The sequence below is a fragment of the Pezoporus flaviventris genome, unplaced genomic scaffold, assembly GCF_033815535.1.
Source record: "Pezoporus flaviventris isolate CSIRO_AGI_PZ_B2104156 unplaced genomic scaffold, CSIRO_AGI_Pfla_v1 ptg000045l, whole genome shotgun sequence".
NCBI classification, from domain to species: Eukaryota; Metazoa; Chordata; class Aves; order Psittaciformes; family Psittacidae; genus Pezoporus; species Pezoporus flaviventris.
In genome coordinates this window covers 463,836-476,874 of record NW_026892593.1, presented here as the reverse complement: position 1 = coordinate 476,874, position 13,039 = coordinate 463,836, and the positions used below count along the sequence as shown (strand labels likewise).

Below are 13,039 nucleotides of genomic sequence, written 5' to 3'. Positions count from 1 at the left end.
TACATAGAAATGTTCATCACATGTATTGTACCATTTTGGAGATTAGGAGTTCAAGGTACCCATGATTCCTTATATTTGACAATTGGAAAAAGCTATTAATTACTATTAACTACCTATTAGTTTCTCTGCAATGGTCTTTTCTCTTTTTAAAACTTCACGCTACATCTGCACTAAAATTGAAGCTTGCAGACTTGCCTGTCTGCCAGACTTCCATTTCTTACATTTAGCTTCTGATTTAGTTTTCAGATTTGCATGTGGTATTTATTCAGGGAAGCTCATTTACAGAAGTTAGAGGAAAGTTTTCTAGAAATCACATAAAATGTAGTATCTTCCGAAATGAAAATATAATTTTGTATTATTTAAATATCAGATTTTTAGTCAGGCTTTTGTGTTACTGACTCCTCTGGGAAAGAACAAATTCTGATACTAAATGCTCCAGTCTGTTAAGTGTGTTGTTGTCTTGGGTTTATATACAAATAGGGGATACATGAAACAGTAACCGGCCTAAAGGAGGGCAGTCAAGGGCTTAAATAGGAAGGTGAAATGTGGCAGCTGAAATGAAGTTGGCAGTATATTTGTTAATGCCACTTTTTGTCATAGAAAATGGATTGATAGAAATATTTCTGGAACTGCATAAAATAGCAACTGTGGTTCTTAACTGTGAAATATCAGAACATAAAAATAGAGATTTAACAAAAGTAATTATAGTTTCTTTTGTTGACCTGGATTTTTACCTCTTACAATAAGCGAGTATTTGTGTTATTTGCAAACAGTTGTTAACCATTGAGCTGGGTGCTGGATGTACTTCCAGACTGTTTCCTTCTGGTGGAGATGAGCAAGCCATACAAAAAATTGTTAATAACCTGGAATTTAATTTTTTTTACCCATGGATGGCATACTTTATTAATCTAGCTTTCATTTCTGTGTGTTTAGCATTGTGCATGTAGATGTGGCATTTGTTTGCCAAGTTACAGATTCCCTACCCTGTTACCCCAAGAAAAAAGGTATCAAATAGCATTAGGTTGCATTTTATGATTTACAAAGCACAATTTTAAAATGAGACTGTGGCTTCAGTCTCAGTTTAGGTGGGACTTAATATATGCAATATCCTTCAACTTTGTTGTGTCCTGTGACTTCTCTTTCAGAGGGGTAACATAGGTAAGATTACCTTGTGCAAAGAAGAAAATAGGTCCTAGGAAGTTGATTTAAAGGGCAAATTTAGTATTTTGATCATAAATGAAAGCATTTGGTATATTCTTTTTAAAGTTAAGTTGTAAACATTTTGTCTTGTTGCCGTCTTAATGAAGAAGGGCTTTATTGTAGTTTTTGGTTTTATGTATTTATACACACATACCCCAAAGAAATACAGTTATCTTCTGGTTTGTATGTTTCATTTTCACTAAGGTGTATGTTGCCATACATTTTTTGTTTTGTTCTTTACCTTGATTAATATTCATAATTGGATTTAACAGTCTCAGTCATTTAATAAATATCAGCAGAGCTGAAAAGAGTTACTCCCCGTATTACTGTGTTTTGCCAGATAACATGAAGTTGCCTCTGTGCCTGCCCCTATGAATGGCACCTATACTCCTTACTGTGTACCTGTAGTCATAACTGTGATACTGTACTGGCATTTTTTTAAAGTTTAGAAGGATTTTAAAGGTCCATTGTGAACATTTTTGTATACAGTGAAATTCAGTTTGTACTGTATTACATTTATAGAGATGGGTTAAATTGGAATAACTTACTAAATGTGTTTATAATAATAAACTCTATTAAAAATTAAAACGTCTAGATGTACCATAGCAGGTATTTACACTTCTGTTTGTACACTTCATTATTTAAAATCGTATTGTTGCAAGATTTTTGTGCCTTCACTTGAGTAAGGCTTTATGTACGCTGATAATCCATTCCACAGAATTACTATATGCTTCATGTTTCCTTGAAACATCTTGCCTTTGCTTTTAGAAAGCCTGTAGGTACAAAAGAGAACTGGATTTAACTCAAATGTCTAACCTGTATTAGTCAAGAATGCTAAGAACCTGATAGGATGATATTTAGAAAGATTAACAGCAAAATTAATGTGTACAAACAGAATAGTAATGTAACTTCATCAGCATGAGTCCTGACTCCTTTTTTTAGACAGATTTTTTTCTTCTTTTTTTTTTTTTTTAGTTTAACTGATACTCAATGATGTATTTCTAGCTGATGCATTGTCCCAATCTTAATCTGTCTGAATTTCTATAACTGCTGAATGTTAAATTTTTCATTTTATGTTTTTGTTACTGGGTTGATTATTTCCTATTTAAACTGGATTTGGACTGAATTGCAAAGACAAAACCACAACATTGTAACAGTTGATATGTATGTAGAGTGTGTACTCCATATTTCATGGTTTTCCTCTGATTTTTCTGCTCTCAAACCACTGTAAGCAAAATAATCTAAAGACTGAGGCTCATACGCTTTTTCAAAAGCTTCTGTCAGCTCTCTCTGAAATAGTTCAAGCTTTGGAGAGGTCTAAGAAGTAACATGGTTGTTTGGTTTTGTTTTTTTTTTTTTGTTTGCTGTCAGTAGAAGTTGAAAAGGTACTGCTTGTTTAAGTAATACTCATTGTATTTTTGCTTGTATAAGTAGGAATTGTCCTGTAACAGTGTGTTAATGACCACTTAAACATCAAGTATGAAATTAGCCTTTTTAAGAAACTTGTAAATTAACAGGAAAAGGCCTACTTTTGTAAGTTAGTTTAATAATAAACTTCTGGTTAATAACAGAATTTTCAGTGAATCGTGCTAGCATTTTTCAAGACCTGGGTATACTTACCTGTCCAGGATTATTTCAGATCTTCTTAGTATTAAGCTGTTATGAATGTTATTTTCTTCATCTCTTTTGTAAAATGCATATTTTTCAAGAAGCACATATGTGGGGCTGGCACTATTCTATTGTATATAGAATTCCTCAGGGAAATAGTTCTTTGTGCAGCTGATTCAGTACCTGAAGTGCACCACAGAGTGAATGAGGCAAGCAGTGCCACTGTTTCATGTGCTGCTTAAAAACTGTTTTAAGACTGTTCTGGTGCTTTACAGAAATATAGAGTTTGTTGCTTAAGTATCAGTGACTTCTCTCATTTTCTTGAGGGTGAGATAAGATGACTCAAAAACCTGAGAATATGCTATTTTCAAATGCATAACTGTAACTTTTATTAATTTTTTCCATTACCATGTTGCTGTTATTTGGTATCTTCTGAGGTGTTTTTAGACACACACATATATTTGTGTTCCCCATGTCCTGTGCTTTTTTTTTTTTTTTTGTGAAATCAGTGGTTTTGACAAATTTGAGCTGTGTGAAAGTTCCCCAAGAAACTTTAAGGCTTTACAGCATTTGAAATGGAAATTATTTGCAAGTGAAAACATTAGTTTGATGCAGTGTTCTCTAGAGATTAGAAAAAAAAAAAAATTTCTTCCTTTTGCTCACTGTGGTTTGAGAACTAAGACTTGGTTTTATCCAAGAAAAAAAAAAAGGGAAAGATACATGATATATCTTCATTTTTATGTTTTCCTGTGGCAGCCTGATCTACCTTCCTGTGTCTTCCTCATATATTAATGTGAAAGATATTGCTAATAATTCACATCTTTTCAACTTGTAAACCAAAAATTGAGTTTTCTGAACCTACCTCTCTTCATGAGTTATTTTTGATGAATAGATGGGCTGGGATAGTAGGAAAAAGACATACTATGAATGAAACTAGTTGGGGAGCATTCTTTTTCTTCCAATGTAAATTATTTATAAAATCAGGAAGTTATTCTGGTGTCAATCTTATACACTAAGATTGAACAAAGATACCAGGTAAGTACACTAATAATAGGGGAAAAATATGCAACTAATGGAACAAGGTACTAGTGGTGGCAAAATAGTCTGTACATGTATGGTGAACAGAATCGCATCTGTGTCTTGGCTTACATGCAGAAAAACAAATGTAGAGTCAAGCTGGAATTACTTCTTTCTCACTGTGTTATAGCTAAAGCATCACAGTATTTGGAGGTTTGTGATGTTCTGGAATGTAGGTTAAGCTAAAACAAGTTTTGGCTTTCAAGCTGATACTATTTTCTGTGGGATTTTTGCTTTGTGTATTTTTGTGTATAGAATAAAATGAAGAATTACATGAAGTAATTCTTAGGACGTATTAGGATGTAGTCACAAATGTGTATCATTCATTCTACTGAAATGTGAATATGTTGGGAGATTGAAATTCAATCTCTGAAAATATCAGAAATTACACTATAACAAAACTCAACAGGTGTATGCCCATACAGCTTTAAAGTACTGTGTATTTTTACACCTCTGAAAGCTGTTTAAAGCTTTTTTATGCTTATTTGGATAATTGGGATTAAAGGGGAAAAATAGAGTTGCTACTGCAAGATGCTTCACATATATAAGAAATCTGTTGGATTTTGTAAGAGTCTGTCTTGGGGGGGGAAGTTGCTCAAGTTGCATCTTGCATAAATACAAAAATGTTTGATCACTTAAGTTCGAGGCTTTAATTTGTATAATGTTCTGGCATAAACTAACTTTTAAATGAGAAAATAACTATTAAACAAATAAGTCTGAAATTTGGGCTTTATTCATAGAAATGCTGAGAAACTGATTGCTGTATGGTGTTAAATTGTACAAACCTAACTCATGCTTGGGACCAATAGCTTATGTGAGCCTAGTCAGATGGAAAGGCAGTTGGAAAACAGCATTGCCAAGAAGTACTGACTAGAGATTTAACATTTTATTAAAGTTGTTTCTTACTTCAGTATTCTACTTGCCTGTAGAATACTGAAAAGGATTGATCGTAAAGGTATAATCCATACAGATCTATTTCTTCCTTTTGGAACCACAAAGGTTTCCAGTTTTGCCAAGATATACTGGCAGAATGCTTTGGAACCAAAACGTACACCACCTTGGATTTTAGTTGGTTATGTTGTTTAAATTAAGGTTCAGTATGGTACTGATCATTTTAGGAGCCTTATAATTATAAGTATTAATCCTAAATCCAGTTTACCATTCATTCTTTAAAGTTCCTGTAGTTCCGTAACTACCCTTACAAATCTAGCAAATTCTTCCCAGGAACTGAATCTTTCCTATGCTAGCATTATAAATCATATATATGATGCTTTGGATCTGCTAACTGTCGCCACAGAAATTATAAAGATCCGTAATTCTTGCCACAGGAATTGTATGATGAGAGCAGCAAATTCTGATATGCAGTCTCACAGCTGTCATATACTTACTTTCTCCACTAAAAAAAACAGATTCTCCCCTCTGTGCTAACTTATCTTGTAACTCTGAACACATCTTGTGGAGGCAGCACTTTGTCACTTTGCTACTAATTATTAAAGTATATAACACCCATGGAAATTTTGGTCTTTTGGGGAAGGATCTTCCCTAAAAGTAGTTACTGGTTGATACATTTGGGATTTGAGAATAAAGTCTGTGAATAAGAAAGGAAATTTGAGTCGCTGCTTTGGATTTGGATTAATTTGCATGCGTACTTGTAGCATATAGAGCCTACCTGGTTATACATTGGTTTACAAAGTTATGGTTATCGGTCACTTTGAGGCGAGGAAGAAGAAATGTGTCAATTGTTCATGCAAAAATTGAGTACTTTGTTTTCCCGACTGCTTTAAAATTACTAGTAGAAGAATATTTGACAGCTGTGACTGGTGCACGTTCATGAAATTGCTCCTCTAAATGTCTTGGTTCTCAAATGAACAGTTGAATGTGTTGGGTTTTTGAACAGTTTGATTTAAATTATTTTGAAAATATTGAATGTTGAGATTGTGGATTATTAATGAAATGAAGATAGGTAATTGTTTTGTAATGGAATTCAACTGAAATCCAGTGTATGGAATTATACCATCCCAAGTATCTTGTGAACTCTTAGTCATTAACTCTGAATAGTGCGGTTCCTTAATTTGCCAAAAGAGATGAGATTAGGAAGTAGGGCTTGAGTTTTTTTCCCTAGGGCAAGTAAGTGAGGAAACCTGCAAATCTATATTGTATTATTTGCAAAGTGGGTTCTTGTGATTAAACTGCGAGCGTGTATTTTTAGATGTGAAGCCCATCCTGCTTGCCATTAGTCTGAACATTTTCAAGTACTGGTATCAGCATCTGTGCACTTTTAAATGTTACTGAGCTGTGAGCCATCCACTTCATTATACAACCAGTGCATTATTTAAATGTGAGATCAGCTTAAAACTTCTGTAAGTGGGCAGGTAAAAATGTAAAGCTCTAGTCGTGGTAAAACTACCTTACGTGCTTGCTTGTTTACTCTCACAGAATGCATACTTTAGGAAATGTTCTATATGAATGTTTCTATCAGTCACAGGAATGGTAGCTGTTTCTCCCTTTATCATTCGATTCTTCAGCTGTGAAATATATCTTCTTTCAACTTTGTACAACAATATTGATTTTTCTTTTTAACTATTGTATTAGAAAACAGTTTCGTGCACAAACGAGTAGCTACTGCTTCTGGGTATTTTCTGTTAGTTTACGTTCTGGTGAAGTAGATGCACGACTTGTGTATGTATAGATAAGCCAACAATTTTCTGTGTATTATGAGGACTAGCAAAATCTACATCACAAATTTTGACACATTACAGCTGAAGGAAGAGGAACAGCGTGCAAGACAAGATACATTCTTCAAGGAAAGATGCTTGTCCAGCAGTTTGCTTCATGTGATTGAACTGAGCCTGTAAGGATTCATGGATAAAATGAACAGGAATAGATCTGAATAAAGCAAATCTGCATACATGGTAACCAGTAGCTCTTTTACTTTCTTATGTTGCTTAACTGTTTTATTTGAGGGAAACCTGTGTGATTTAAACCTTATAGCTTTTGCAACTTTATTACTGGTTATATACATTTGGCAATTATAATGTGCAAGCAATTGGAAAAAGTCAAGTAAATGCTTGTTTTTATAGTAGTTTGTTCATGTTAAACTGTTCATATGATGTCTGTACACAGCACCACTGATTACAGTAGATGTAGTGTTGTAATAAACTGTTTAATGGGGCTGATGTGTAAAGCTGTTCAAGTTATTTGATGTTTACACCTCAGGGAAAGTCTTGTGTTCAGCAATATTTAAAGATAATGTTACAATGAAAACGTTGATGCTGTTTTTAAAAACATTGCAATAGTTCTTGCATATGCCTCCACCTAATCTTGCATTCAGTGAGTTAAACATACTAATGTTGCTCTCACACATTCAGTTTTGATATGAAAATAGGTGGTTACATAAAATCTTCAAACCTATTTTTGCTTTCTAGCAGTGTTTACCTAGGTGGCTTGTGAATTTGCTGAGTGAGATATAAAACTGTAAAAACTGCAGCTCTTTGTGGCCTGTTTTGAGGAGAGGTGGTCCCAGGATTGCGAATTTCTGTCATACAGCCTTGATCCTGATTGACACTAAAGTTAATATAAACTTAAACTGTTCACATGAACTTAAACTGTCCATAATAAGGGGTGGAAAGGTTAGGTTTAAAAAACAAAACCAAACCCTGCAGTTGTTTACAGTTTTATAGTAATAGTGCTTGCGTTTGTTCCCTGTCCACCCCCAAGGCTGTAGCAGTCTGTACATAGTTGTATATTAGAAATGTGCCAGAAGAAACAGGATGCTTCCATTTTTCAGACTTTATGGGTTTGGTATTTTCTTAATACTTCGGGGTTTATTCACACATGCATATACAAGAGAAGGTACACTTGTATGTCCTTGTTAAGTGAAGTGACGGACAATATTTAAATGTCTTAGCAAAAAGTGGTGCTAATGGCATCTGTCAGATGAGGTTTTGTAAATTTACCTAAAAACAAATTACTGGAGCTCGCAGTGAAAGTTGACTTCAAATTTAAGAATTGGTTTGAAATTAAATTGTGACATGCAAGCAAACAGAAAGTTCCTTTAAGTTTCAAAAACTTAGTATCTGGCAGCCTTGCACAAAGGCTTATTTCTAGTCTATTCTAAATTGTTATGTGGCAGATAATATTCTTGCAGTTTTCTCTTATTCAAATAGCTGCACTTGATGTTTTAAGTTAAGTTTCAAGACCTCAGATGGCTTTAAGAGGCAACTCTTAGACAACTCTTGAGCTCTTTTTTTACCAATTTTGAAGATTTTTATAGCTGACCTAAAATGTTAACCCTGTTCGGGAAAGCACTTAAATCAGTTTGGTTTTCCAGAGCATTTAAAGTGTGTGCGTACATTCCATAGATTTCAAGGAATGTAAACATACGCTTTAAGTACCTTCTTTGCATACATCAGTGATTTTTATGCTTTACTGAGTTGGGACCAGTAGCCTGTGCAACTGCGGAAATTTTGCGTAAGTCTAAAGTGCTCTAATATTTTTGTCACCTATCACTCAGCCAGGTTTCCTGCAGCCAGGTTGATGCTGTTGGACTTGGTTACAGCTTCAGACTCTTTTCCCCCACTTTTTTTCTCCCCTAAATTGTGTACCTCAGTTCCTCATGCATGGGATCACTGGTGTTTATTGAACTATTTGCTACTGAGAAGATATTTGACATGTTTAATCCTGTTTGGAAATGAAAACTGCCTTTTAAAATTTTGTAAAACTGAAAGTTGTATCAAACAAGTCATGACTCATTTCCTGCGTTTTGTGAATTGGTCTTGGTTACAAACAGTACTGTTGTAACTTTTTTTTTCTTTACTTAAAAACATTGTTTACTGCTATGTGTAATAAGTTTAAGGAAGAAATAACCTGCCTGTAGCTGATACGTGAGGAGTAGCTAATACTGGAGAGGCAGCAGGTAAGTAATGTTCCATTGCATAGATACATTAAATCTTAAAATAAAAAAATAAATGCACAAGCATTTTATGCAGGAACTAATATTTTACTCCACACTGAAATAGATTTAAGGAGACTGTTACTCGTTTTATGCAGTGTAATTTCTCACTCGCATACAGCTTTCCATTGCTGGCAGTGGAAATAGCAGGGAGGGAGTAGCAGGGGGGAAATAACATAAGTTAAACTGAGTGTTCGTTGTGACTTGAAGGATGAGATCCCCATATTTAGCCCCTTATTTCTGCCTGTTCTGAATACTTAGGTTTAACTGATAAATTTACTGTGTTGCAATTTAGATAATACTCTCTTGTTATTCTGAGTTTCATTTGTTAGAATTTTTTTAATGAATCAAAAAATGTACAGAAAAAAAATCCAAAGACCCTGATAGACACCAAAAAGGAATATGCCTAATGCACATCGTGTATAACTGGATCTGTAGTAGAATTTTTACTGGGTTTTGATTTACTAAATGTTGCTAGCAATTTCCTGTGCACGCTCAGGAAATAGCAGTTTGGTAACTTATGGGCTGGTGATGATGCCATGATGGCTACTGCTGTGCTCTTTGATATTTGTTCAGTGGTGTTTCACCTCTTTTTTTGCTGATGAAAGGACAAAGTAGTCTGTGAGGAAATACTGTATTTCTTTCAAATACTGATTTTTATAAGTAATGTTGAAAATACTATCTTAAGGCTGTGTCCTTTACCTTGAAAGACAAAACCAACGAGTAGTGACTTAGGGGTGCTTTAGCAACCGAAACTGTTTTTCTGGAGGTTCTTTTTTTTTTTTTTTTTTGAAGTAGAGGGTTGGGTTTGTTTTTTTAAGTAAGATTTCTACTGGACTACGTGTTTTGACAGGTCAAAAATACTTCTTCAGAAGGACAACATACCATTTTTGAAACTGTACAGGCTTTTTTCCCCTCATTCCCTTTTTGCTTTCTGTGCCAATAATTTTAGTTCCGATTTGCATTTTGAAAAACATTTGTCAGAACTTTGACATTTTATTTACAGTGTGGCTTATAAGCTTGGATAGCTGTTGGTTTTGTTACAAGCAAGATACCTTATTAAATTTAGGCATTAGCTTGAAATTCTTGTTTTATTTCTTTACAAGGAGTGAGTGCTTTCTGGTTTTGTTCCTTTTGAAATTGGTGAAGCTTAGTTTTTCTAACCAATTTTTTTACCTGATCGTTTAGTTGCCTATTGAAACCCTTGTAAATGTTTTCGTAGTTCTGTGTGGATAATTGGAGATTTACATGTTGTACATACTTGTCATCTGTGTTTTTAGTAAAAATACATGGCATTCTTTATAGAAATACCTAATTCCTGATTTCCTTTTCTTATCCACTTACTCTCTATATATAGATTAATCAGACTTTACTCCTATTTTTATTTACAGAATTTTATACATAGACTCTTAACATTATCATTGGTTCTTGTGTAAACTGAGATACAGCCTTAAAATTTCTAACATAATGCTCATTAAGATGCTGTTAGTCATGTAGATTCAAATATAAAACATGCATGTTTAAGACTGGTACTCTTCAGAGATCCACGACACTAAATTGCTTCTGCTTTGAAATGGAAACCTTTCAAAATCTTATGTAAGGAAGGCGCAGGTCAGTGTGCATATACTTAAAGAAAAGTAAATTCTTTGCAAAATAAATATTTTTGATGTAGGAAGCAACACTGATTTGCTCAGAATTTATATTTAATTTTGGTAATTGTACAGGTCTTAAACATAATGGTTGCAGCGTGCTCATTAGTCGTGATGGTTATGCAGAAATAGTGTCTGTTACAACTATGATGCCTTGCAGTTAATGTTGCAGGCAGGCTTGGGATGGGTGGAGGTGGTCTGGTGTTTCGGGGGTTTTCTTTGGTTGCTTTTACTTCCCTCACTCACCTACCTTACCATAGCCCCCCCCCCCCCCCAAATTGAGATCTGACATGTACTTTTAGATTCACTTTGGCTTTAGAGGACAAATTACTAAGGAGTATTTTGGAGCATGGAAGTTCCTCAGTTTGATGTTCTCATGAGATTTTTTTTTTTTCCATGTTGGACAAAATATGATAAATCATCTCATTCTATTTGCACGTTATGCACTTGTTAGTTCCTGAATCCTTTCTGGAGCCCCAGTTATTGCAGTGGGTTCTAGGTTCTGGTATGACCTATGCCTGTGCTTAAGTACTTTAAACCTTCTTTGGAGATACATTAGTTTTAGTGAAGTCTCTTGAAAATATTAAACATTATACCTTTGATTCCAATAAAATGGAGCATTTAAGTTGTAAAAATTCCCATCTATTCATTCCATGTAATGTGATTTTTTTACATGACTTAGTGCTAACACTTTGGAATATATCCAGCTAATAAGACTTTGGCCTCACCCTCTTGTATACTGTATTTTGTAATAGAAAATATTTTAAACTGTGCATATTACTATTACATTATGAAACAGACATTACCTTGATCTTCAAGTGTAAGAAAAGGAGTAATGTGTGTGCTTTTATAAATACAAGTGATTGCAAATTCAGTTTCCTTACTACTGCAGGCATCCTTTTTTAAAAATAAAATCAACTATATATATAAAAAAAAAGGCAAAAAAAAAAAGCTCCAAGTGTTTTAAAGGTGAAATACATTCCTGTTTGGTAAACCTAAATGTTTTTATGACTGTTGCCAGCACTGCTGAATTTCTAAACAAAAGGCTGTATTGTCTTCCTGAATGAATTGTACCATTCATTCCATTTCCCAGTTCCCATTTTGCACAAGGATGTCTTGAGTAAGCTATTCAAGAAATGGTTTTGAAATACAGGAGGGGGACTTGTCTGAGTTGGAATGCAGAATGTAAAGAAATGGATGCCTGTCAGAATGCCTGACTCCAAAGGATTTTTTTATATGTGTGTGTATATATATACACATATATATACATATATATATACACTCATATATATACACACACATATATATGAGTTTCCTGATACTGGCAGGCCAAAGAGTCTGTTGAATACTTGAGTTTCTGGAGACCTGTATTTCTCAACAAGGTAAGATGGTATCCTGGAAAATGTGGGGTTTAATACGTTTTCAGCAGAGGTACTTAGTTAATAAGTTTAGGGATCATTTCATCTTTTTTAGATGTTATACTTGAAATATTGCACAACTTTTAGCTTTCATGGGTTTCTTTTTTTTCAGCCTTTAGGAGACTGTTAAGCAATTTGCTGTCCAACTTTTGTGTTGGTCTTAAGCTGCAATAGTTTACCTTGTATTGAAGAAATAAAGACCTTTTTTTATTAAAAATACTTTGTCTGTCTTCATTTCAGCTTGTTTAATATCTTCACAGCATTCATGATTGTCAGTCTTTTCAGATTTTCAGACGTTTAAACTTACAGCAGGGACATTCTAATGTAGTTATAGCTAGATTCTGTGCTTTGATTGTTTCTGAATCTAGAAATAGTTTTATTCATATTAGCTCTTGTCCTCATCTGGTCTCTAAAGACTTTTTGCAGAGTTTAAAATTATTGATAACTGCAGATGTTCTTGGTTGTTTGCTCGCCAGTGATGGTAAAACTTCCTATTTTAATCTGGCTTCCTGAGTTGACTAAACCTGGCACACATTCATCATTACAAAGTATGTGTGTTAAACGCAGCAGTGCTAAAGCAGCTCTATGGCAGATTGAACTGTTGTCAGCTCATCTCACACGACAGTTGGTCTGGGACCAATGACAGTATCCACGCTATACTGATTTTGAAACTGCTTTGGACACTGGGGTTTCATGGGCAAGTGTTTTAGTCTGCTGCTAAATCAGATCATTGTATTGCATAGAACAGAATCTCAGAATGGTTTAGACTGGGAGGGACATTAAAGCTCATCCAGTTCCAACCCCCTTGCCACAGACAGGGACACCTTCCACCAGACCAGGTTGCTCCAAGCCCCATCCACGTGGGCTTGAACACTGCCAGGGATGGAGCATCCACAGCTTCTCTGGGCAAATACAAAAAATATATCTGTATTTTATATACAGAAGGTCATTAGCATTGTCATACTGTGCCCTACTACTGGCAAACTCTTTATAATACTTGTTGAAATTGATTTACTGTAGCACAGAATAAGCTATATCCATTGTACCATCTTATATTATTGGTACCATTTTACAGTGTTACTGGCTCAAACTTTTCTCTGTGATGAGCCACCAGCATTTGGCAGTGTGAGATCATG

General features: G+C 34.6%; 1 protein-coding gene across 5 annotated transcripts in view; it reads left to right on the top strand.

The window, feature by feature from the left end:
- CPSF6 (cleavage and polyadenylation specific factor 6) overlaps nt 1-11,422 on the top strand; it is a 34,459-nt gene extending 23,037 nt beyond the window's left edge. For all 5 annotated transcript variants that reach the window (XM_061467134.1, XM_061467132.1, XM_061467136.1 and 2 more), the window contains one exon: nt 6,645-11,422. The gene's annotated coding sequence lies outside the window, so the exon portion shown is untranslated. The remainder of the gene's footprint in view (nt 1-6,644) is intronic.
- The last annotated feature ends 1,617 nt before the right edge of the window (nt 11,423-13,039 follow it).